This window comes from Salmo salar, chromosome ssa16 (genome assembly GCF_905237065.1).
Source record: "Salmo salar chromosome ssa16, Ssal_v3.1, whole genome shotgun sequence".
In the NCBI taxonomy this organism is placed as follows: Eukaryota; Metazoa; Chordata; class Actinopteri; order Salmoniformes; family Salmonidae; genus Salmo; species Salmo salar.
This window is the reverse complement of record NC_059457.1, coordinates 49974814-49996364: the sequence shown is the minus strand read 5'-3', so window position 1 is coordinate 49996364 and position 21551 is coordinate 49974814. Positions and strand designations below refer to the sequence as shown.

The 21551-nt window shown below is 43.7% G+C and overlaps 1 protein-coding gene across 20 annotated transcripts in view; it reads right to left on the bottom strand.

Moving 5' to 3' along the window:
- The window catches only part of ptprsa (protein tyrosine phosphatase receptor type Sa), a 421887-nt gene extending 401029 nt beyond the window's left edge, over positions 1-20858 (bottom strand). For 5 of the 20 annotated variants that reach the window (XM_014149811.2, XM_045697377.1, XM_045697373.1 and 2 more), the window contains exon 1: positions 20571-20853. The gene's annotated coding sequence lies outside the window, so the exon portion shown is untranslated. Of the gene's footprint in view, positions 1-20570 lie in introns of all 20 variants that reach the window. The other 15 variants (XM_045697360.1, XM_045697368.1, XM_045697369.1 and 12 more) reach the window with 9 other exon arrangements.
- Positions 20859-21551: the final 693 nt, after the last annotated feature.

The following is a 21551-nucleotide window of genomic DNA, read 5'->3' as shown; positions in this document are numbered from 1 at the left end:
AGCGAGCTAGCGAGGGACGGAGTGAGATGGGAGGGGCACAGTATAGTCAGGTTGGCCACCAAGCAGACAGAACTGTGCAATATGATAATAGACGCCATTTAGCAGAAGCTTTTATCCAATGAGACTAACAGTTATACATATTACATATGGTTGGTCCCTGGAATTGAACCCACTACCCTGACATTACAAACACCATGCTCTACCAACTGAGCTACAAAGGACCACCAGGCGTATCGATCGGCAATCAAAAACTGCATTTCGCAATGGTATGCTGTATCTTGCCATTTCTTAGCTTGCAATGTCTCGCAACTTCAGTAAAGCAAGACCTATCATCAATGAATAGGCTAGGATATTCTACACGCAACAGACCGAAGACTGAACACACACGCACATCATTAGCGATGCGCAAGCGCAGGCGAGCCAGCGTGAGGGAGAGCGAGAAGGGGGCAGGCAGAAAGAATGTCTTGGTAATCTGTATCTCCAATGTCTTGTCTAGTATGTCTCGCAAATCCACCGAAGTAGCCTAAAGTTTACCTCTTCCTCTCTGTTTTCTTAAATTTCACAATTTCCCCCTGGCCTTTATAGACTACCATCTAGTTAGGCTATAGACTACCGTCTAGTAAGGCTATAGACTACCGTCTAGTTAGGCTATAGACTACCGTCTAGTTAGGCTATAGACTACCGTCTAGTTAGGTTATAGACTACCGTCTAGTTAGGCTATAGACTACCGTCTAGTTAGGTTATAGACTATCGTCTAGTTAGGCTATAGACTACCGTCTAGTTAGGTTATAGACTACCGTCTAGTTAGGTTATAGACTACCGTCTAGTTAGGCTATATACTACCGTCTAGTTAGGCTATAACACTGAAATTATATGTTTGTGATAACTGCACTGGGATTTAAAATTTGTGGAGGAAAAGGGATTTTTCTCAATGTTAAGGATTCCAACTTCGTTGAAATGTTTTAATGTTCAAACCCCTATCCAATACACATTCAATGAATGAAACACACGCACACACACACACACACACACACACACACACACACACACACACACACACACACACACACACACACACACACACACACACACACACACACACATAAATACGCACTCACAAAGAATGAAGCCCTAATGGTCATGTGGTTAGCTCTCAGTTGATCTGATTGGGGGGGAGGGTATTGGATCATGGATCATGGATCCAGTCCAACCGTATTGCATATTATTGTCTGTATAAGAGTTGGCACTTAAGGATCCTCCTTTAAGCAGATTCATTTTGGTACCACCACAAAGGATGTCAATGGGACTTTTCTTAGAACCCACACACTGATAGGACCACAGATCAATGCAGAGTATAGTGGTTAAGAGACATGTTTAGTGTGGAGGCAGGGTTGATGGGGTTTGGCTGTCGAGGTAGAGGTAGAGGTAGAGGTCAGGTTGCAGTGAAGGGCAGTGAGAAGACACCACAGTGGAAGACTATTGACGAGTGCATCATTGTATTTTTATTTAACCTAAAGGAGGATTATGAACTGAGCTTTTTTTCCAATAGGGAGAAAATATGTAAAACAGTGGCATCAGAAATTATTGTCTAATTACTATTACTAATGTGTTGTAATCACAGGGGATTGAACTGGGAATTTTGAGTGGAGGGACTGTCACCCCCCTCCCCCCCAAAAAAATCTACAGAGAAATCTATTCACTGTCCACAGCGGGATAGGGTTTTGTCTACCATCTCTATTTCACTCTGTTCCCCCTTGGGGCGCAAGCTTGCCAAAGTCCCCCAGAGATAATGTGCATGGTTGGTCCTTTACAGAACATATTGGAATATATTTCAGAAATGCATATTCCTTCCTCCTATCACAGATCTGACATGATAGGATTGGTTTAAATAAGGGTTCCACTCCTATATATCACACCCTATCAACACAGAGAATCACTGATAGCCACAAGTAGGTCAGGAAGGAAGGAAGGAACAAATAAACACAAAGAACTGATGAAACGAACAAACTATTTCCAAACTGGGCTGCAGTGGTGAATGCTGTGTTAGGCCACTTGGCTGGTTGGATGCTATTGGTCTGGCCTTCCTATCAGTGAGCCTGATGTATGGTTCCTGGGGGCACACATGAAACCTGTCACAACAAGGGTAATGATGTCAGACGCACCATATCTCACTGCAGGGGGATGGGCCAGAGCGTAGCTTAGCAACCAGGTCCCCGCTGACCTTGGGGTGGGAGGAGTGAGAGGGGGTGAGTAAAGGTGTGTGGGGCTAACCTGAAACATTTGTCCACAAAGGGCTACCTAAAGAGGGTAACAATAATTTGCTCCCTTCTCTCTGCGTGGATGTTGTTATGGTACAGGTTCATCATCCATTATCATTCATGTCATCCCTTCCTTTTCTCCCTGTTTTTCTCTTTAACAACCCCCTCTCTCTCTCTCTCTCTCTCATCTCACTTCTTAGCTATTTCTCTAATGGATTGAAAGTATTGGGATGAGCCAACAGTCATTTAAAGATTAATGTCATCTGTGATATTATGAAGGACATGCTGTGCACACCGTGTGTGTGTGGATGTGTGTAAGAGAAAGAGAGATTGTGTGTGAGAGAGAGAGAGAGAGAGAGAGAGAGAGAGAGAGAGAGAGAGAGAGAGAGAGAGAGAATTGAGAGAGAGGACGAGCCTGTGTCAGCTCTTCTCAAATTTCCTCTTCATTAACAGCCATTAGAGGCAAAGCCAGAGGGAGGAACAGAGAGAAATAGAGAGAGAGAGAGAGAGAGAGAGAGAGAGAGAGAGAGAGAGAGAGAGAGAGAGAGAGAGAGAGAGAGAGTCCAACTCTGAAAGCATAGTGCAGGAGGATAGGTTAGGCCATGAAGACACATTTCCCTGTTTTACCCAGAACTAAGACCCATTAACCTGTCTCAGCCAGAACTAAGACCCATTAACCTGTCTCAGCCAGAACTAAGACCCATTAACCTGTCTTAGCCAGAACTAAGACCCATTAACCTGTCTTAGCCATAACTAAGACCCATTAACCTGTCTTAGCCAGAACTAAGACCCATTAACCTGTCTTAGCCAGAACTAAGACCCATTAACCTGTCTTAGCCAGAACTAAGACCCATTAACCTGTCTCAGCCAGAACTAAGACCCATTAACCTGTCTTAGCCAGAACTAAGACCCATTAACCTGTCTTAGCCAGAACTAAGACCCATTAACCTGTCTTAGCCATAACTAAGACCCATTAACCTGTCTCAGCCAGAACTAAGACCCATTAACCTTTCTCAGTCAGAACTAAGACCCATTAACCTGTCTCAGCCAGAACTAAGACCCATTAACCTGTCTTAGCCAGAACAAAGACCCATTAACCTGTCTCAGCCAGAACTAAGACCCATTAACCTGTCTTAGCCAGAACTAAGACCCATTAACCTGTCTTAGCCATAACTAAGACCCATTAACCTGTCTTAGCCAGAACTAAGACCCATTAACCTGTCTCAGCCAGAACTAAGACCCATTAACCTGTCTTAGCCAGAACTAAGACCCATTAACCTGTCTCAGCCAGAACTAAGACCCATTAACCTGTCTCAGCCAGAACTAAGACCCATTAACCTGTCTTAGCCAGAACTAAGACCCATTAACCTGTCTCAGCCAGAACTAAGACCCATTAACCTGTCTTAGCCAGAACTAAGACCCATTAACCTGTCTTAGCCAGAACTAAGACCCATTAACCTGTCTTAGCCAGAACTAAGACCCATTAACCTGTCTTAGCCAGAACTAAGACCCATTAACCTGTCTTAGCCAGAACTAAGACCCATTAACCTGTCTTAGCCAGAACAAAGACCCATTAACCTGTCTTAGCCAGAACTAAGACCCATTAACCTGTCTCAGCCAGAACTAAGACCCATTAACCTGTCTTAGCCAGAACTAAGACAAATTAACCTGTCTTAGCCAGAACTAAGAGGCCATTCAATCAGACAATTCCAACAATTAGCATCACTCTATATTCTTGAAGAAGTAGTCCACATGCACTATGTACAGTAGCTCCACACTGTGATAAAGAAATAAGACACCGCAGATTACAATGAGAATACAGAGCTATATTGCATTTCAATCGCCTTCTAAAGAAACTCAAGGACACTGCGCAACAACAAAAGAAGAGAAGAAAGAAGCAAGGAATAGACCTCACAAGTTGGTGGCCGACACCAATAACAGAATGATTAGCTATCTGTAGGTTAGCTCCTTATGCTGAGCATTAGCCGGCTACAAAGCGTTAAGACCCACAGATCTGCTATCTTAATTTTATCACTCTGTTGTCGCAGAGAATTTTCACAGCAGGAAAAATAATCCTGCACACTTTCAAACGATTTAAAAGGGCATGTAAAGTTTTAATTTCCACTTAAGAAAAATTTATCAACTCGTGCAAAAATGTTGATCAATTATAATTCACATGTCCTGTGCTGCAGGATTGTTTTCCTGCTGTGACAAACTGGTGAAATTAAGATAGGACATTTGTATGGGGGTTTAGATCTGGCCCAGGGGGAGGCACTCTGGGGAGACCGAGAGCGGAGAATGGATTTCCTTCAAGCCTTTTATACAGCCATAAATTAGGGCAAATTGTCAAAAGGGTAAGAAGGGAGAGACACAGTGAGTATGAAGTCAGGGCTTCGGTAGGCCACAAATAAAACACTATCACAATATTGAATCCATTACACTGTCAGGATACAGCTGGGGGCAGGGGTGCGTTTTATTCCTGACAAGATGTAGATAGTATAGGCCCTAGACGTTCAAAAGAGAGGAGAGGAGAGCAGAGCAGCAGCTATTCGCTAGTGCATAGTCTTATCGTCTTACGTGGTCCTTTGCAGCTCAGTTGGTAGAGCATGACACATGTAACCACCCGTACGTAAAATGTATGCATGCATTACTATAAGTCACTTTGGAAAGAAGCGTCTGCTAAATGGCATACATTATTATATTATGTATGTGTAGTGTACAATATGAAAGTATTCAGAAATAGACCAAAACAGGATAAATCAGCCCTTTGAAAAAAAAGATATAGATATCAACTTCTTTCATTGATGTTCAAGACTTTGAGAGAGACAGTTGTCCAGTAGCTAGTTGTCTCGACTAAAAGGCACAAGACCCCAAAAATGTACCTTTTATCACTCTACATTTTAGTCAGTTAGCAGGAGAAATTAGGGTTAAGTGCCTTGCTCAAGGTAACAAACTTTATTTTTTCTCCACCTAGTTAGCTTGAGGATTCAAACGAGCAACCTATCGGTTACTGGCCCAGAGCTCTTAACCACATGGCTGCCTGCCGCCCTCTCCCCAGTGAGTCATAATTTCAATCCTTTTACCAATGGGAATGGAGGAAGTTTGACTTGCATATCAATTTGCTTATATACTTTGTGCTAATCCTTAGTGAGGCAAAAGACGAAGTTCATCATTTCAGTGGATACAGAGTGCTGCGATACGTTTTAGTCTCTGTCTAACTGTTGTCTAATGGTAATTGACCCCCCCCACCCCCCCCCACCCCCCACCTTCACACACACACACTTGTGCAATACCAGAGAATACACTTTGCACATCTATGCCATTCCAGTGAAGGCAATGAAAGCAGATCACTGCTTTCAAGAACAAAAGATACAAACAAAGATGGCTGTGAAAGTGCCAAGGTTTAGGATTCCATAGACAGACATGAAAATGCAAAACATGCCATGTTTTCTGAGCTCTAGGAATCTACAGTATTAAGTGAGAGAGAGCAAAAAGCCAAGCCTATTTCCAATAAGCAGATTTCGCTACGCCAATTCCTGGTTGCTCAAATTCTAATAGTTTGCCCCCAAAAAACTGTTTACGTAACAAAACAAGCAGTCATTGTGTAGAGAATCATTGTACCATCTAAACCACTGTAAAATATATTTTCCATAATGAAATACATAGTAGGGCTCCCAAGTGTCGCAGCGGTCTAAGGCACTGCATTTCAGTGCAAGAAGTGTCACTGCAGACCCTGGTTCAAATCCAGGCTGCATCACATCTGGCCGTGATTGGGAGTCTCATAGGGCGGTGCACAATTGGCCCAGCGTCGTCTGGGGTAGGCCATCATTGTAAATAAGAATTTGTTCTTGACTGACTTGCCTAGTTAAATAAATAAAACACACAGCTGTTTGAAGCTGGTGTGCAATACATGAGAGAACATATATATTGCTTCTTAGACTTGTTTCAATGAGAATTAAAGATCTATAACTCCAATTCCTATTTCGTCGGGTCGCCCAAAAAAGTTACATATTTTTGCTTTAACCGGGGTTCGCATTTGATTTAGTCATATGATGTATGTGCACTTCTATACTAAATCTGAAACTCTGGAAGTCAAGATGCAGTGAGAAGCACAATCGAAAGAGTTTCTCAAACTGGAGGCTAGGCATCATCTATGCCATGGCATACATAGTTTTGTAACAAATGGGTATCATCACTCATTTAAAATCAGTCATTTTCACTATGAGTGTTAAGTTAGTACAACAACCTTTGGTTTTATTAAATTAGACCATGGATAACAAATCTCCAGTTATGAGACAATAATTATTACTAATTAATTCATCTTAACTGCCAAACTTACAATGGTACTAGCTTAGTACTGCAGATTGGCCTATATTTTCCAGAGCTGACTGCCTAGGAAAGTCTCTGAACACAGCCTTCCCTTAGTCCCTATCTGTCTTAATTTCCCTATTTAAAAAGAAACTCCAGAATGCTTTAGAAGTCGAACGGAGAAGATGACAAGCAGAGAGATGAGCCAGGAGAGAACTCAAGAGGGAAATGCAAATAGATAAAGGGAAGGAGACAGACAGAGAGAGACGAGGGGGAGATAAGAGAGGGTGAGAAGAGAGAGAGAGAAGAAAGGGAGAGAGCGGAGGAACTGTGGAAAATGGAAGGGTTGAGCAGCTGAGACGAGAACGAGAGAATGAGAGAGAGAGAGAGAGAGAGAGAGATAATGTGTATGTGTGTGAGACAGAACAAGAGAGAGAGATATAAAGAAAGAGAACATGAGAGAGAGAGAGAATGTGTGTGTGAGAGAGAGAGAGCAAGAGAGAGAGAGAGAAAGAGAGAATGCTTTAGAAGTCGAACGGAGAAGATGACAAGCAGAGAGATGAGCCAGGAGAGAACTCAAGAGGGAAATGCAAATAGATAAAGGGAAGGAGACAGACAGAGAGAGACGAGGGGGAGATAAGAGAGGGTGAGAAGAGAGAGAGAGAAGAAAGGGAGAGAGCGGAGGAACTGTGGAAAATGGAAGGGTTGAGCAGCTGAGACGAGAACGAGAGAATGAGAGAGAGAGAGAGAGAGAGAGAGAGAGAGCGAGAGAGAGAGAGATAATGTATATGTGTGTGTGTGAGAGAGATATAATGTGTGTGTGAGAGAGAACAAGAGAGAGAGATATACAGAAAGAGAACATGAGAGAGAGAGAGAATGTTTGTGTGTGAGAGAGAATGTGAGCGAGAGAGAGAACGTGTGAGAGATAGATTGAAAAAGAGAGATATAGAGAAAGAAAAAATGAGAGACAGAGAGAATGTGTGTGTGAGAGAGAGAGAAAGGGAGAGGAAAATTAGAAACAGAGGAAAGAATTCAGTTGAAATTACATGAAACATGCCCAGCAATGGCGGCTCTTGAGCCGGAGAACGAGGCCTTTATTCTCCTGTCAATTAAAAAGTAACTTGCTGAATTCACAGATATATCCCCCCTCTCCCTCTCTCTCCCTCTCCCTCTCCCCCTCTATCTCCCTCTCCCCCTCTCTCCCTCTCTCCAGTGGCCCTGCTGAGTCATCAAGAGGTTACAGCTGGACCAAGGCATGAGGTGTCCTCTCATCTGCCAATCTTAAAACATTGAAAAATTCTGAAAAAAACGTCATGTTTTCTCAGCTCTAGGAATCTACAGTTTTAAGAGAGAGAGAGAGAGAGAGCAAAAAGTCAAGCCTATTTCCAATATCTACCCAGCCCATCTCTGTGAGATTAATCAAAATGATGTTGAGAAATTGACGGCCTGATTTGTTTTGTCAAAGGTCTTCATGATTTAATTGGGGGTTGGGGGGGTGTATCACATACCAAGGCAGTGGCGACAGCCTGGGAATTGGGAGAGTTTGTGTGTTTTTTCTCTCTAATTAAGCCTTGTGAGATTCCCCTCACTGCTACACTAACACACACCTCCAAGGACATGAATTAAACAGAGAAGAAGAAGCAACTTCCTGCTAGAAAGCCGCCTTCCAGCACTGGGGGTCATAAACAACCAGCGTTTTGTCATTTCCTCCCTCGCCCTAACAAAGTGACAGAAGAAATAAATGACCTTTAAGTAGACATCATCCCTCTACCGAGCATTCTGCCTGCCTTCCATCTATTTCCTACTACTGGTCGGCGGAAAGAGGTGGCTAACTAACAAGCAGCCACCCAAAAACAAAATAACCATGAAAAACTTGAACATGGAGGCAGGAAGCAGAAATAAGATGGCACAAGTTAAAAATAATCATACATCTTGAACACAGAGGCAAGAGGCAGAAGTATGATGCTAGATATGGAGAATAGAGGTTTGATGCGTGCTGCTTATGCGTGGGAAAGAAGGCCCGACCCCTCTCTAGGAGCTATCATAGAGCTAAAATATTCTACACTCCCTGTGTCTGAAAACATGTCGGGACCTCTGGCTGCTCCCTGGCTTTCAATCATCTCTCCTCCTTTTCCTCCTCCACATCCCGCACCTGGGAATCCTCCCTCCCTCCCTTCTCCCCGTATTTCTTCAGGATTATGGAAGTCAAAAACAAGTTCAACCAGGCACATTCCCAACATTCCATAGATTACACAGACCCATCCATCCACAGCAGAGGACAAGTACACTGCACATGCATAGCTCCTTGCTCTTGAATCTGAGGCCCAGTGACCCACGATATACATAGATAAGAGGCGGCCATTTTGAACTATTGACTAAGCACTGTTAGCTCAGCTAATGAACCCTGGCACCCATTTCCTCTTCATGAAACTCTATCCTTGCTTTGAAAATGAGTAAACAAGCAAAAGGCAGCAACACATATAGTTTTCTTCCCTTTTTTCCATCTCCGCTTCGTTTTCCACAACATTCCTCTATATCAAATCAAATCAAACTTTATTTGTCACATGCGCCGAATACAACATGTCACATGCTTACTTACAAGCCCTTAACCAACAGTACAATTCAAGAAAGAGTTAAGAAAATATTTACCAAATACTATGGAGAAGCAAAAGGGCCTAGCCTAATGCTAGCAGTTAAGGCAGCTATTGAACAAGTTGGCTGGAGAAAGCACAGGTTTGTTAATCAAGCTCAGACAAAACAATTACTAGAGTCCTTTAATCGATGGCACTGGACAAACAATAAATCATGTTTGGCCGCGGCAAAGTGCGGCGATGGGGAAATTGTTCAATTAGAATTAAACGTAATCCTGCTGATATGCTATCATGCGCTAATAGCTAGACCGCGGTTTAGCACATCTGATTGGGTTGTTGTGAGACACTACAAGGCCAGCCGGAGATACGGACACAAATTCATAAACACAATGGCTGACAAAAAATAACATAAGCCTACTGAAGCAACAGTTGGGCGTATCACCTTAGCCTATCCTTTGCCCTGGTGTTTTTTAGCTTGTTAGCCATCATGAGTGACACACACAAATAGGCTAGTCTGTTCATCCTCATTGACAAAAACACGGAGCGCTGAAATTCCAATTTCGAATCCCCCCCCCGGTTGGATCCAGAATTTGGATTCACCCGCATGCATGGTCTGAAGCCCAATAGAACACTGAACATTACATCTCTGGGAGGGTTAGTAAGAAATGGCATGGGAATCAGATAGACAAATCCATTTGGATTCATGAAGCTTTGTTTGAGCCGGTAATAGGAGAATATATAGACTGAGACAACAGAGGGGAGTCAGTAGCAGACAGTGGCAGCAATGTAGGTAGCTGTTGTAGGTAGCTGTTGTAGGTAGCTGTTGAATGTAGCTGTTGTAGGTAGCTGTTGTAGATAGCTGTTGTAGGTAGCTGTTGAATGTAGCTGTTGTAGGTAGCTGTTGTAGGTAGCTGTTGTAGGTAGCTGTTGAATGTAGCTGTTGTAGGTAGCTGTTGAATGTAGCTGTTGTAGGTAGCTGTTGTAGGTAGCTGTTGTAGGTAGCTGTTGTAGGTAGCTGTTGAATGTAGCTGCTGTAGGTAGCTGTTGAATGTAGCTGTTGTAGGTAGCTGTTGTAGGTAGCTGTTGTAGGTAGCTGTTGAATGTAGCTGTTGTAGGTAGCTGTTGTAGGTAGTTGTTGTAGGTAGCTGTTGTAGGTAGCTGTTGTAGGTAGCTGTTGTAGGTAGCTGTTGTATGTAGCTGCTGTAGGTAGCTGTTGTAGGTAGCTGTTGTAGGTAGCTGTTGAATGTAGCTGTTGTAGGTAGCTGTTGTAGGTAGCTGTTGTATGTAGCTGCTGTAGGTAGCTGTTGTAGGTAGCGGTTGTAGGTTGCGGTTGTAGGTTGCTGTTGTAGGTAGCTGTTGAATGCAGCTGTTGTAGGTAGCTGTTGAATGTAGCTGTTGTAGGTAGCTGCTGTAGGTAGCTGTTGTAGGTAGCTGTTGAATGTAGCTGTTGTAGGTAGCTGTTGTATGTAGCTGCTGTAGGTAGCTGCTGTAGGTAGCTGTTGAATGTAGCTGTTGTAGGTAGCTGTTGAATGTAGCTGTTGTAGGTAGCTGTTGTAGGTAGCTGTTGTAGGTAGCTGTTGTAGGTAGCTGTTGAATGTAGCTGTTGTAGGTAGCTGCTGTAGGTAGCTGTTGTAGGTAGCTGTTGAATGTAGCTGTTGTAGGTAGCTGTTGTATGTAGCTGCTGTAGGTAGCTGCTGTAGGTAGCTGTTGAATGTAGCTGTTGTAGGTAGCTGTTGAATGTAGCTGTTGTAGGTAGCTGTTGAATGTAGCTGTTGTAGGTAGCTGTTGTAGGTAGCTGTTGTAGGTAGCTGTTGAATGTAGCTGTTGTATGTAGCTGTTGTAGGTAGCTGTTGTAGGTAGCTGTTGAATGTAGCTGTTGTATGTAGCTGTTGTAGGTAGCTGTTGTAGGTAGCTGTTGAATGCAGCTGTTGTAGGTAGCTGTTGTAGGTAGCTGTTGTATGTAGCTGTTGTAGGTAGCTGTTGTATGTAGCTGTTGTAGGTAGCTGTTGTAGGTAGCTGTTGTATGTAGCTGTTGTATGTAGCTGTTGTAGGTAGCTGTTGTAGGTAGCTGTTGAATGTAGCTGTTGTAGGTAGCTGTTGTAGGTAGCTGTTGTAGGTAGCTGTTGAATGTAGCTGTTGTAGGTAGCTGTTGTAGGTAGCTGTTATAGGTAGCTGTTGAATGTAGCTGTTGAATGTAGCTGTTGTAGGTAGCTGTTGTAGGTAGCTGTTGTAGGTAGCTGTTGTAGGTAGCTGTTGAATGTAGCTGTTGAATGTAGCTGTTGTAGGTAGCTGTTGTAGGTAGCTGTTGTAGGTAGCTGTTGAATGTAGCTGTTGTAGGTAGCTGTTGTAGGTAGCTGTTGTAGGTAGCTGTTGAATGTAGCTGTTGTAGGTAGCTGTTGTAGGTAGCTGTTATAGGTAGCTGTTGAATGTAGCTGTTGAATGTAGCTGTTGTAGGTAGCTGTTGTAGGTAGCTGTTGTAGGTAGCTGTTGTAGGTAGCTGTTGAATGTAGCTGTTGAATGTAGCTGTTGTAGGTAGCTGTTGTAGGTAGCTGTTGTAGGTAGTTGTTGAATGTAGCTGTTGTAGGTAGCTGTTATAGGTAGCTGTTGAATGTAGCTGCTGTAGCTAGGTGTTGAATGTAGCTGTTGTAGGTAGCTGTTGTAGGTAGCTGTTATAGGTAGCTGTTGAATGTAGCTGTTGAATGTAGCTGTTGTAGGTAGCTGTTGTAGGTAGCTGTTGTAGGTAGGTGTTGAATGTAGCTGTTGTAGGTAGCTGTTATAGGTAGCTGTTGAATGTAGCTGCTGTAGCTAGGTGTTGAATGTAGCTGTTGTAGGTAGCTGTTGTAGGTAGCTGTTGTAGGTAGCTGTTGAATGTAGCTGTTGAATGTAGCTGTTGTAGGTAGCTGTTGTAGGTAGCTGTTGAATGTAGCTGTTGAATGTAGCTGTTGTAGGTAGCTGTTGTAGGTAGCTGTTGTAGGTAGCTGTTATAGGTAGCTGTTGAATGTAGCTGCTGTAGGTAGGTGTTGAATGTAGTTGTTGTAGGTAGCTGTTGTAGGTAGCTGTTGTAGGTAGCTGTTGAATGTAGCTGTTGTAGGTAGCTGTTGTAGGTAGCTGTTGTAGGTAGCTGTTGTAGGTAGCTGTTGAATGTAGCTGATGTAGGTAGCTGTTGTAGGCAGCTGTTGTAGGTAGCTGCTGTAGGTAGCTGTTGTAGGTAGCTGTTGTAGGCAGCTGTTGTAGGTAGCAGGTGTAGGCAGCTGTTGTAGGTAGCTGGTGTATGTAGCTCACCAGCAGGAAAGGAAGAGGCAGAGAGGGGGAGGAAAATATACAAATCCAGAAAGGTAGGCCGTTCATGTTTCAACCAGGCACAATGGCAGACATACTGTGTATTTGCACGTTGATCAATAATCATTGATGCCTCTTACAAAGGGCTGGTGCCCCTTTCTCTATCTCTCTCTCTCTCCTCTCTTTCTATCTTACCCTCTGCAGGCCCAATGTTGGATCCAAATGGGCTGTATCAGGCTGTATCACAACCGGCCGTGATTGGGAATCCCATAGGGCGGCGCACAATTGGCCCAGCGCCGTCCGGGTTAGGGTTTGGCCGGGGTAGGCCATCATTGTAAATAATAATTTGTTCTTAACTGACTTGCCTAGTTAAATACAAGTTAAATAAAGGTTAAATAAAAAGGGAAGCTTGCACAGCACCATATGGCCACACATATAGCAGAGTCTAAATGGGCTGTTCTTGAAGGTTAAGATTGTATTATATCTGCAGATGAAATGTACAAGGTCATAGATCCCCCCTTATCTTAATTCTGCTGCCCTAGTCTTGGTCCTCCCTTGAAGCATCAGTTGTCCTGCAACACACAACACATACAACACAGACACAACACACACACAAACAACACACACACAACAGGCACACGACACACACAGGGAGCATTGTAGTACCACCTCAATAAAAATAAAAGCATTGAACATGAAAATGATGAATCATTCATAGATATTTAACCAGTAATGGCGCTTGTTCTAACTAACAGGGTTAACAACTAACGACAGCGACTTGCTGCCGTTGTCGCAACGCGTTACCCTAACGGGCCCCGCTCGCCCGGACAAACATTGTCCACGGCGACCGGCGACTGGGTTGTCATGGCAAAGAAGTAGGAGGCGAAATGTCGCGATGACCTTCAAGAGTTAGGACCCGAGGGGCCATGTGGCACTAGCCTCGTTAACAGCCTTGCCCCGAGAGAGACTTCTTCCTCGATGCCTCGGCCAATGATAGGGCTCTTAATTGTCTATTTTCCAGAAGGAAGGCATCCTGCCAGGGAGAGTTTGTTATCCAATCTGTATGGAGCTGATAGGAGACAGGGGAACCTGCCCGTGCTGGGAGGATGGGGGACCAATCACAGCGTGGTTTCTCATGCTGTACTGTATGTATACGACATTTACTGTTGTTTCACGTTTAGCCAATTCAATGTGTTATGAACTAAGTACATCTGTACCTTGTGTTGTGTATTGGCAGTGCTTCTAAGACTGAATGTCCAAGAGAAATTCCCTCATGGGCAATTAAGAATTCTACTCTCATAAACATGTCAATAATCATGTCATCAATCATATCGTCTGAAAAAGATTTGTTGAGTACACACCGACATAAAATCCTTCCCCTGCTTTCAGCTTGTCCACAATGCTCTTCAACTTGCCTATTTCCAGGTAAAAGCTAAAATAATATTTGTTTGCCAGTTTACAGCAGGCATGTGATGTGCTCTCACTACCACTCAGATTATGCTTTGATTACATCTGTTATATATTTTCAAACATACTGGTGTGTCTTATACACTGAGTGCACAAAACATTAGGAACACCTTCCTAATTGCGTTGCAACCCCCTTTCTGCCCCCAGAACAACTTCCATTCGTCGGGGCATGGACTCTACAAGGTGTCAAAAGCGCTCCACAGGGATGCTGGCCCATGTTTACTCCAATGCTGCCCACAATTGTGTCAAGTTGGTGGTGGACCATTCTTGATACACACAGGAAACTGTTGAGCGGAGAAAAACCCATCAGCATTGAGGTTCTTGACACAAACCGGTGCGCCTGGCACATACTACCTTACTGTTCAAAGACACTTCAATCTTTTGTCTTGCCCATTCACCCTCTGAATGACACACACACCCAATCCATGTCTCAAGGCTTAAAAATCCTACTTTAACCTGTCTCCTCCCCTTCATCTACACTGACTGAAGTGGATTTAACAAGGTACATCAATAAGGGATCACAGATTTCACCTGGATTCACCTGGATTCACCTGGTCATGGAAAGGGCAGGTGTTCTTAATGTTGTGTATTCTCAGTGTAGTTTGTGTAATTTCCCTCTATTAACAACGTTGATAAATCTGTAATTATCTCTGTGTCCAGTTATTACACTGTTGTGATTACGCAACATTACTAAGATGGCTACACGGTGAGAAATGAACAAAATGGAGTACACACTTCAGGAAACATACTCAATGATACTTGTTATTACTTAAAACCTGTAAGTAGGTTTAACTTCATTAGGATGTTCACCAATAGGTAACATACAGTGCACAACACAAGCATTTCGCTACACTCGCAATAACATCTGTTAAATATGTGTATGTGACCAATAAAATGTGATTTGATAACTTGGCTATATCTATATGTTACGTGATCTGTGGAAGCGACACAACCTAACCTCCAATCAGACCTTGAGCCTGTATCCCAGAAAAAAAGCGACGGAAATCTGCACTTGATGATTTCTTCAGAATTCCCAGCAGCCATCTCCTGCTACCGCTCACCCCCTACTTTCTTCTCTCCATCCCTTCCCTCTCTCCTTATCAATTAAGCAGAGAAATATACATAAGCAAGCAGACCTTCATTGTTAGTGTCACCTTCTTTCTCATCCCCCAAGAACACAGTACAGGTTCCCCCTTTCACAGAGAGACAACTTTGAGACAGCGTTGACCCCGGATCACTCCGTGTATTCCCCTTCCAATCAGTCTGACACAAGAGAAGCCCCTAGGCGTTTCTCCCAGCAGCCACGGAGTAGAGGAGAGTGAGCTTGATCTCTCTCCTCGGATGCGAGGAGACGTCCCTGGCTTTCTGCATGCAGTGGTCCCCGTCCTCAGCTTGCCTTTTCCCGACAGCCCCACTTGCATACACATCAAACCCATTAAAGTGTCAAGCTTCACAGCGGAGCAAAATAAGGATGGAAACTTAGTGGTGAATAGTAATTATTTTCTGCCACTCATTCAAATGGCAATGTATAATACAGTATGTCATCAAGGACCTAGCAAGTTTTCAGTGATGACGACAGACCACTAGATCTATCTGTGCAATTGAATGCAAGTGATTTTTTTCTACCTTCACTGAGTGTTCCAGGACAGCATTTGCATATACATTTGAGGACCATATGCTGCCTGATAAGAACGCCTGTATGCGCCACCATTTGGCGGTAGCAGAGTACTGGCGGCACCAGTCGTGGGTTCCTCAAGCATCCTCTGACCCTGTCTAAATGACTCATTCACTGTGAGTTATGAGGGGGCTCAGGGTGGGGAGTCTGTGGATGTCAACCTTTCCTTTACCCACTATTTACATTTCTCCAAAAACAAATGAGTCGGGGCAAATGTGTTTGTGCACGGCCAGGGGAGAGGAGGGATATTTTCACATTGACATTTTCCTACTTAGAATTCGTAATTCTGCCGGCAGCGGGAAAACATGACCCAAAACCCCCCTGACTGTTTATCTTGAGGTGACAACTAACAAGCTTCTGCCTGATAATTAGATGGCCGCCGTCGAGTGTGTGTGTGTGTGTGTGTGTGTGTGTGTGTGTGTGTGTGTGTGTGTGTGTGTGTGTGTGTGTGTGTGTGTGCGTTTGTGCGTGTGCATATGCGTGCGTGAGTGTGTGTGTGTGTTTCAAAGTTCTCCATAACGTTGACATGATTATATGTTTCTCGCTACGCATCACGCCTTTAGGGTGCTTTAAAAGCCTCTCCAGCTGCATCCACTCTATTTGGACTGCATTAACGATGTAGTGGCCACAATCATCCATTCCATTTGGACTGCATTAACGATGTAGTGGCCACAGTCATCCATTCCATTTGGACTGCATTAACGATGTAGTGGCCACAGTCATCCATTCCATTTGGACTGCATTAACGACGTAGTGGCCACAATCATCCATTCCATTTGGACTGCATTAACGATGTAGTGGCCACAATCATCCACTCCATTTGGACTGCATTAACGATGTAGTGGCCACAATCATCCATTCCATTTGGACTGCATTAACGATGTAGTGGCCACAATCATCCATTCCATTTGGACTGCATTAACGATGTAGTGGCCACAATCATCCACTCCATTTGGACTGCATTAACGATGTAGTGGCCACAATCATCCACTCCATTTGGACTGCATTAACGACGCAGTGGCCACAATCATGTACTGGGCTGTATGGTGGTGGAGTGACTGCAGAATGTGACTCATCCCACAGGAAAGGGATTGCAACCGGCGTGTGTGTGCGTGCACACGCATGTTGGCAACACAGCCCACTGGGCACACACTGTTTGAATCAACGTTGTTTCCAAGTCATTTCAATGAAAAAGGAGGTATTTTATTGTGTGTGAACAACACACATTAGATGAGGGGCGCTTCAAAAACTATTTACAAGCCATTAACTAGGGGAAGGCCCCAGTAATGGGACTGTCCTGTGACAGGCCTGACTGAAAATTGAACAATGTGGAGGAGACTCTTGTTTAATCCTCAAGTGGTAAGACAATGTCTCTATAGAAGAGATGAAACACTGAATAAGGAGAATGTCTTACATCTCTGATCTTGACATTCACCTCTTAGAAAAGCCTGGGGTGCACTGGTAGACGGAGGGAGATATGGCCACTATTGGGGCCAACATTAGAGCTGGGAGGAAAAACTGAGGATGTCATGATTTATTTCCATGTAGTTCCATGTAATATTACATAATAAAGAATATGTGTGGTCTAGATTTATATCAGAGACAACAACATATATGGTGTGTGGTTTTCATGGGGCCATGCCTTTCATTTGATTTAGCAGACATTATACTGGCATTTACTAAATACAAAACGAACAATGCATTTGGCTAATGTTCTATTACAATTGGATGTCTTTACTGTTCTCTGAAGAAGTGGAGGAAGGAGGAGAGGGAAGGTGGGAGGGATGGAGGGAGGGAGGGAGGGAGGGAGAATTGGAGAGGGAAGGTGGGAGGGAGAAGAGGAGAGGGATGGAGGGAGGGAGAAGAGAGGGAAGGAGGGAAGGTGGGAGGGAGGGAGGGAGGGAGGGAGGGAGGGAGGGAGGGAGGGAGGGAGGGAGGGAGGGAGAAGAGAGAGGGAGGGAGGGAGGGAGGGAGGGAGGGAGGGAGGGAGGGAGGGAGGGAGGGAGGGAGGGAGGGAGGAGGGAGGGAGGGAGGGAGGGAGGGAGGGAGGGAGGGAGGGAGGGAGGGAGGGAGGGAGGGAGGGAGGGAGGGAGAGGGATGGTGGGAGAGAGGGTGGGAGAAGAGGAGAGGGAAGGAGGGAGGATTCTAAAACAAGATTATGAAGAAGAAAAAATCAATGGGCAAGTTCCCAATTATACCCACACGTAATATACCACTGAAAAATATTTCTTCAGATAATGTAAAATAGTTCCAAACCCATACAGGGTGACATTTTGGAGTAGCCCACATTCAGACTACTGGTTATTTACAGTGGCTGTGAGCAAGTGTGAGCAAGGGGCGGGGTCGCGCTTTCTGTGGAAATCTTCGGAGAAATGCCACCTCTTCCTGTCAGATGCGTATGGGCATTCAGGAGAGAGAGGAGTCAGTCCAAATTTCGCACCTGATAGGGTTTATTCGTTTTTCTCTGTACCAGCGTTGTAACTTAGTTGTAGTTTTTTTATGATGCCTAGGAAATGGCTTACGGGTTAGCAATGCAGTGTAATCGTAATCAAATGTATATGCTGTTGCTGTGTATTAGAATTCTCCATTACGCCTTGTTTCTTTTCACAGCCTTGACTGTGGCAAGATACTGTTCCTCGCAAGCTTATAACACACACCCAATCCGATCAAGCCGTAAGATTTCGTATCCTACAAGGCAGGACACGCAACTTCATAAAGAATTGAACATTATAATGATGTATCATTAAGAGCCCAATTAAATTGGTCCCTTTGACAGCATTCTATTGAAGATTTCGTATTTTCGTCTTCCCCTTTTCAATAAAAAAATAACAATGCCTTTGTTCTTCAAAAGTCTTTAGGCCTAATTGGGGAATTTGTTTGGTTGTAGACTATCACTGTTGCGCATTTTAATATTCTACTATTTGGGCAATAAGGAAATATGTTTTGTAATAAAACATTTTGTAACGTTTTTCATGATGTTTGTGTGCCTGTGTAACCAAGTATCTTAACAAGTCATTTATAATCTCCATCCTAACAAATCCACATAATATGTGAAGTCAATCGCTGTGTGCTAGTCTACGTATGCTAAATGTATGTTGCGAATAGTAAAACCCCAGCTAGTCAATTTGAGGAGAAAACGTTTATTCTCCATATGGACTAATAAATAGACACCAAAAGGCAGTACAAAGGGCAAAATAAGTAATTATGTAGAGTATACATAAAAGACTAAAAATAAGACTAAAATCAACAGCAACCTGTCCTCTCTTCAGGCAAAATCTCTCCAGCAGTCAAGGCGGTTGGAATAGGATAATGACATTAAACAGTCAAGGTGGTTGGAATAGGATAATGACATTAAACAGTCAAGGCGGTTGGAATAGGATAATGACATTAAACAGTCAAGGCGGTTGGAATAGGATAATGACATTAAACAGTCAATGTGGTTGGAATAGGATAATGACATTAAACAGTCAAGGTGGTTGGAATAGGATAATGACATTAAACAGTCAAGGTGGTTGGAATAGGATAATGACATTAAACAGTCAATGTGGTTGGAATAGGATAATGACATTAAACAGTCAATGTGGTTGGAATAGGATAATGACATTAAACAGTCAAGGCGGTTGGAATAGGATAATGACATTAAACAGTCAAGGCGGTTGGAATAGGATAATGACATTAAACAGTCAAGGCGGTTGGAATAGGATAATGACATTAAACAGTCAAGGCGGTTGGAATAGGATAATGACATTAAACAGTCAATGTGGTTGGAATAGGATAATGACATTAAACAGTCAAGGCGGTTGGAATAGGATAATGACATTAAACAGTCAAGGTGGTTGGAATAGGATAATGACATTAAACAGTCAATGTGGTTGGAATAGGATAATGACATTAAACAAGGGTGTCACCTGCACTCAGACAATCAATCACCAGCCATCACTGTTCCCGTGTCCTGAGTGACTCCACCTTTCAAGGAATGAGCGCAAAAAACGCACCACAAGTAAACATCTAAATCCATGGCGAAGAAAAGAACCCCGCGATTGAATGCGCAAACATGGATCAGAGTCAGATAGGCTTTACGATGAAGGCACATGTCAATAATGCATGTTCAAAATTTTGCATTGGGTTACCCCTACAAGATATCAAGTTGATGTTGTGTGATATCATTCAACTCTTGAAACGTACAGTATCCGGTAGCGTGTCGTTTATAATCAAAAGGCTATGAATGTATGAAGTGATTTCGTCCGGGCGGATAGGCTACATTCATATGAATGGTCTTAAATGCTAAGCATACGCCTCTCATGGTTGGCTTCGTTAATGTACACCCCCGTGGAGATATGCACCCTCTCACTGAAGATGATTCACTAATGCGTTATTCATAACTACCTCTGAAACTTCAAGGGTTTATACTGTAACAAATGGTTGCGCTAAACAAATACCCAGTAAGGCTATTGTAAATCAAATAAAGTGAATAAACTTGTAATAACCAACAAACGTACACGTAGATAACGTCTAAACTACGGTGATGCGACAAAAGGCTATCCTACTCTACATTTCTTTATAACAAGCTATTTTTGAGACTGCTATAACGTTTGTCCACACCAGTAGGCTACTCTGTACAAGAATAGGAGAGGATGGCATCCGGCACATTTTTGGCTACGGAGTAGGGTTACCAGCGTCACCTAACCTTTGCGGTATCAGCGTCAGCTCTACCCCGCCGCTTCTTGGTCCGTCGAGCAAGCACTTTGTATAGCATCCGAGTTCGGCATCTGAGTACTCTTGAGAGCTTCTCTTTGGGTACCACTAGCAGCCTGCATCCACCTCATAGGCTACTGGGTCAGCCGAATTCACAAGTATGGACAGAGGCACTATCGGACGCAGACTGCCTGTCGCGCATTCCACAATGTAGAACCAGTTGAAACACATATTTTCTCGTTTATAGAAGAACCTGCAAATACAACTCCGTTAGAAAAAAAAGACAATTGTTCCTACCTTTATCAGCGATGGAGTTCCTCTCTTTTTATCGTGCATTCACAAAAAAACTCACATCTTCTTATTCAAATAAACAAATAAACAATAATCCCGTGTGCTAGCGTCCTGCGGCAGATCCAGAGAAGCGGTTTGGGTTCTAGCGCTGAGTAGTGTTTAAAATCCCCCGATAGCGCTGGTTGCTCGGACGCGTGTGGTATCGCAGTTCTGTTCAGCCGCGCTTGGAGAAACCACAGCTGTCCACGTTTGGATGGAGGGTGATGTCATAGCACCATCCTCTTCTCTCTCGTCCCCCTCCTTTTTCGCCCACCCTTCTACTCGCAGCTCCCTCCTTCTTTCTCCTCCACTGCCGTGGGTTTGTCACTAGTTACCACAGCCACAAAGTATATATCGTCAAAATGTATGCATTGTTTTGGGTAAACTTTTTGGTCTTAATTTAAGGTTAGCGTTAGGCATAACGTTAGAAGTGTGGTTAAAGTTAGGCTTACGTTTAGGGTAAGGTAGAACATCAGATAAATTGTATAAATAGGCGGGGCTTATGACTTTGTGGCTGTGCTAACTTGAGACGACCCTCCCGTGGGCTACTTTCTCACCCTCACGGTTCCTGTTCTTCCACTTGACGTGATGAAGTCATAGCGTTGCCTACACCCTGCCAGCCGTGCTGTCCATCAGCATCTGCAGCCTCCTTTCCCGGGATTAGATGGAAGAAAAGGTGGCATGAAAAAGACCAACGTGTGAGAGAGGATGTGAAGACTTCCCTCCCCTTCGTGCAGCGTAAAGGAAAAGTGCATACTCCTCATAAGACTACAAAGGATTTTCTGTACTGGCCAATGTAGCAGGGCCTAGATCTCAAAACCATTTTAGTGAATCATATTGTGATACCATTAAAACACGTGTGTGTCATGAGAAACCTTGCTTTACCTGAAGACGTGCATTAGTTTCCCAAGCTAATGGGTAAGCTTTATCTCAACAGGTTTACAATCA